Raw genomic sequence first — 5,709 nt, 5'->3', positions numbered from 1 at the left:
CGAGATTATAAGAATGTTTGAAATGCCCCCAAATTCGTTTAAATAGTAGTCAACCACGGCTTTCCAAATTTAAAGCTGCTATTCGTGAGCCGTTCCACCCATTTACATTTAAGTGCTTTTACCATTGCTTTAACATCAACCATTTGAATTCCTCCATTTTCAAATTTGTTAATAACAATATCCTTCTAAATCTTTCCCCTTTTCCCTCCCCATAGAAAATTTTGAAACATACAACTTAATTTTTCATTACGTCATTTGGTGTGTCAATCATAGATGGCAAGTATGTTATTTTCGACAAATATGGAGATATATTATCAGTCTACCTGATTCTGTTCACCCGAACTTCCCAGCATGCTACGCTCCACCAACTATCAAGAAGGAAGGTGATTTACAGTGGCGTATTATTCATGGAGCTTACCAAACCGGTTCATATCTCTTTAACTCTGGTAACTCAAATAATTATTGTCAGAAAAATTGGTCTGAATTAGTGAACATCACTGAAAACAAGGTGAAGTTTTGGTCGTCTTTGGTAGTTGTTGGAATTCTGTTGACAAAATTCGTAAAGGAATCCCACTGAGTGTTCCTGACATTCTTAAAGAGCCTCTTTTTCAAAATCCACTCATTATACATCCCGTTCATAAGTCTCCTTTTACTGTACCAGCCTTTGTCAATGCTAATGTTACAACTATAGGTGATCTTTTCAATACTGTGGAAAATCGTTGGTTAACTTCTTCAGATTTGTGTGATAGAGTTGCGATTCATTCACAGCGTATTATTTCTTTGTCTTAACGATATATTTACAAGGCTATTCCTTTTCGTTTGAAATCCGACATTGAAAATCATTTTGTAACAACAATCCAAACAATGCGCCAGATACTGTGTATTATTTTCAGCTGCAACTGTTTTGTTAAAGCCAAGCCATCGATTTCAAAAGGTCAAGCAGTATATGGAAACAGACATATCATATGGTAATACCATTTCTGTAGTGGGTGTGTTTCGCGAGCCTTCAGTGCGTCCAAAGCTTTGCATAAGGTGTTTAATTTCATGCAAGCGCGATCATGAGTCCGCGTCGCTATCGTTGGTTTGGGCATATGTGGCTGTAATGTGAGTTGGACGGTGCCGATAGCCAAGATAGTTCGAGAAGCCACTCCATAGCTATTGTATAATGTGACGTGCAAGAGTTTATTATATACATGGTGGTGGTATTTTACCTTTACAAAACTATGGTGCGTTTGTACTAGAAGCTATGCCAGTGACAGCACGCTAGCAGGATGATGTAAAGTTCCTTAAGGTTGATATGCACATCCATACATCTCCATACAAAATCTGTAGACTGGACAGGTAAAAGATTAGTTTAAAAACTAAAATTGAAGATGATGTAACCTCCATAAGACTTGAGTTTATGTTTTAGAAAAACTTTCCATAGATGTGAAAATTTTGGATTTAACAAAAGTTTAACCCACAAGATTCTCTGTAGTTTATTTCATAATATGCAAGTTGGGCATTTTTAAGCCGCCTTGGCCCACATCTCCCGTCATAGTTTTCCTCGCGACTTTATCTTTCCCTTCCCAAAGGAAATCATGCAGCATTCTGTGAAAGTTTTGGATGATGCTCTTGGGCATAGTTGAGAAACTGAGAAAGTAGCAAACCTGTGAAATACCCGATGTTTTAATAATTGAAACTTTGCCAAATAAAAATAATTTACTACTTTTCAAAAGATTGAGCATTTTTGTCATATTATCTACAGATTTACTGAAGTTCCTTCTCTTAGCTTCTTCCTTATTGTAAGAAAAGTGCATTCCTACGATTTTACGGGGAGATGTGGGCCATTTTACCCTGAACAGTTCATATTTCCTGTCCTTCCACTTCCCGAGCCACTTGGCTTCGGTTTTGTCAAAATTAACTTCCAAACCTGAACAATTCTCAAAACTATTGAAAACAAGAAAAAGTTCGTCAGCAGACTCAATACTTGAAAGAAAACATGCCACTTCGTCTGCAAATTCAGACTTTTTTATCTCTATGTCCATTATGTTGATTCCAGATATATTTCCATATGACCTAACAGCTATAGAAGTAAAGTTTCCAGCACCAGAACAAAAGAACATTGATGACAATGGGTCACCTTGGCGAACATCTCTACCTAACTTTAAATAGCCTGTACTGAAACCATTATTCATAACACAACATTCAATTCCATTATAAAGTATTTTTATCCAATGTTTGAAAATAGGACCGAAATTAAATTTATCTTAAACCTTAAATAAGTAAAACGCGCTGACAGTATCGAAGGCTTTTCGAAATTTATTGCCATTAAGAAAGCAGGAATGTTTAACTCCCTGTTGTAATGAAACATTTTGTCAATAAATCTTACATAGTCGCTAATATTACGCCCTTTGACGAAAGCGACTTAAGTTGGGCCAATTAATCGGGGAAGTACTTTCTCCAAACGTTTTGTAAGGCATTAGAGAAAATTTTAATACCCACGTTCATCAAGGAAATTGGTCTCCAATTTTTGAACAGCCTACTATCTCTTCCTGGCTTCTCAATCAAAGTAATAATACTTTGATTTTGTGAAATCGAAAATTCCCAACGTTAAAAAGCTGAATTTAGTGAATCCAAAACCAATTTTCCCACTAAAGGCCAAAAACTACTATAAAATTTAACAGTTGAGCCATCATATCCTGGACTTTTGTTGTTATCTTTCATACAAGACAGTGTGTTGAAAAGCTCCCCTAAACTCATATGCTGGTCAACAGTTTGTCGAGTAATTCAGAAAGTTGAGGGATGGAGGGATTTTCCAAGAACTAAGTACTATCAGCACCTTAATTTCAATTTTCAGTGTGCAAATTGCGATAAAATGTCTTAATTTCTATGAGAATATCCTTTGGTTGATCAATAATGTTAGCATGATCCCCCTTTTAACTGTTTTATACTGGACTTTCTTTTATTTGACTTTTCCAAAACTAGAAAGAACTTGTTTTTCGTCCTTTTCATACCAATTAGCTCTGGAACGAATAATGGAGCCTTCGATGATGTAATCATAATACCCGTCTAATTGGTAAGGTCATCCAGATTTGCCTGATTTGCCTCAATTGGATTTACAGAGTAAATATACTGGCAAGCTTTAAGCCTATTTTCTAAAATGAGCAGTTTCTGCTATCGCTCTTTTGCTTAGGCTTTGCTAAAACCATGGTTAACTCCTTGATTTTATACCTGATGATGTAAAGCAGTCTTTTATCAACATCGGTCAGCTCCTTAAGCCATTTTGTAGTATTTTCTTCTAATAACTTGGCAAAATTAGTATAACTAGTCAAAGTAGAAGTAAAAAACAAATGACAAGGGCCGAGGACACAAGTAATCAACAGCAGAGTGATCGGAGCTAAGACCTGGAATAATTTCTGTTTTCTTGGCCATATTCTGTAATTAATCGGCAATTATAAAATAATCTAGACAACTTTGTTGGAAAGAGGGTCGTATTCTACGCCAGGTGTAATGTCTCCTGTTTTCATGTTGGACACGCAAAATGTCAACAAGATTGAAGTGGACAGTAATGTCACTAAACCTCGATGGAGCTTTTCAAAGGATGAGAGCTACTATCCGACCTATCTAAATTATTATTGATTTAAAAGTTTTAATCCCCTCCCTAAATGATAATAAAATCTGGGTCTTGACAGTATTCAGTTAAAACTCTCTTTACATTTTCAAGAAAACCTTGTGGTCAGACTTCTTATTCGGAGCATATGTTTTTAAAATAAAGCAAGGGGAATCATCAAACTCTGTCTGAACTCTGTCTGAATAAACAATATCCTTCCATCATTAACGTAATAAACAATATCAATGCTTAAACTATCACTTCTAATGAAAATGATAACTTGTCTACTATTGTTTGTACCGTGTGAAAATACAACATTTTCTCTCAAATTGAGAAGACCAGAATACTTCATCCTCTTCAGTACTAAGAGTTTCCTGTAGGCATACAATGTCATTCTTTTTATCATTCAGCCAATTCACAATTTTCTTTCTTTTTTGAAATCTCTAATTCTCCTGACATTAAATGTCAGAACAGAAAGTTGTTACGTCATCTTAGTGAGTCATATGTAAAACAGGGGGAAAACAATTCGGAAAATTGTACATCATGTACATTGAAAAATGCAAAGAATTGACAACCGGTTATAACTAAAATGCTAAACAAACCATGCATAACGAAACATGGAAAGACAGAACAAGACAGAACAAAATATACAAATGAACCCCCCCCCCAAAAAAAAAAAAAAAAAAAAAAAAAAAAAAACCGAATTTTACGGCGAGTGACGGCTACCACCTTGCAAATAACATCAATATCCCGAGAATAATTATATATAATCCCCATGTATTCTGAACGTGTGTGGCTGCGTCGCGGACGAGTGATTCCCCGTAAAGCGGCCGTATCCCTTCGAGCTGTAGGCGAGGGGGATACGGCCGCTAGACCCAGTTTTCCGTGAATAAACCTTTCAGGAATGATAATTACTGGGAAAAAACGAGCGGGGGTATTTTACAAAAATTCATACGCTTCTGTTGTGCGGTCGTGGCTTGGTCACAGCTTACTTGACTGTGCTCAGCTGTACATATACATGTCGAAGTTAATTCGTAGGGCTTTTTCTGTGCGGTTCAAGCGGTAATAGGAAAGACTATGGATTTTTAATTTAAGGTATTTATTTGGTACTTGCTATAACATCAATTTCAGTGAAAATTCATTCATAAAATTATTGGACGTCGCGACACTTAGCCGCGGCTACCGAGAACGGGTTTTTTGTCAATATTCGAACATTATTCAAAGAATTCTGCTTTGCAAAGTTTGTATGAAATTTTCAAAATTATCTTTTATTATGTTTTACGAAATTATTAATTGAATGTTTAAAATTGTAAGTAATAAAATGAGCTTGCTTAAGTATAATGAAGGACAGTGTTCGGCTCTGACTCAATCGGTAAGACTACAAGCATGGATGTAAAAATATTTTTTACATCCATGCTACAAGCAACGAGTCTTTCTTAGCACAGACGCGAGACGAAGGAAGTTCAACAACAAGGTACAATACAGAAAACGTGATGCACAACATGCATGGACAAAACAATAGCTTGCACTTTTAAATGCACTGATAACCTTGTGAACTCGCCGCTCTTGAAAAATAAAATAGCATTTCTTCTGATGGGTTTCAAGTCCTGAATATCGCCATTGCTGTCAGGAATGATGAACGCTCTTCGCTTCCTCGGCTCGACCCGGGGGCTCGACTCGTTGACTGCCGCGGCAGCATTGATGGTGATGTTGAACTCTAAACCCGCCAATGTTGCTTCAGAAAACATTCTTACTGCTGCAGGGATGATTGGTACGTGTCTTGGGTTATCGGCTATGTTTTTTTATGTTGTTTGATGGACATCGACAGGGGCTCTTTTGACGAGGTAGACAACCCAAAATGTCGGTAACATAGCGTATTAAAATGTCAGTGGTGAAGAAATCAAACGTTTCAATCGCAAATCAACGACAAAGAAACACAAATTGATAAATATTCTGGTATCGACGGTATTTTGTATTTTGCACATATATTTTTTACTCCGTATTTCCTTATGCTTCATTACCCTCCAACTTTTGCATTTCAGGGATTTGAAAATAAGTTCTGAATAGCTGACTTTTCGTTTACGTTTTACAAGTAGTCCGGGTCCCGTATCCACCAC

The sequence above is a fragment of the Ptychodera flava genome, chromosome 2, assembly GCF_041260155.1.
Source record: "Ptychodera flava strain L36383 chromosome 2, AS_Pfla_20210202, whole genome shotgun sequence".
NCBI lineage: Eukaryota > Metazoa > Hemichordata > Enteropneusta > Ptychoderidae > Ptychodera > Ptychodera flava.
The sequence above is the reverse complement of the archived record's forward strand: the minus strand, read 5'-3'. Positions refer to the sequence as shown.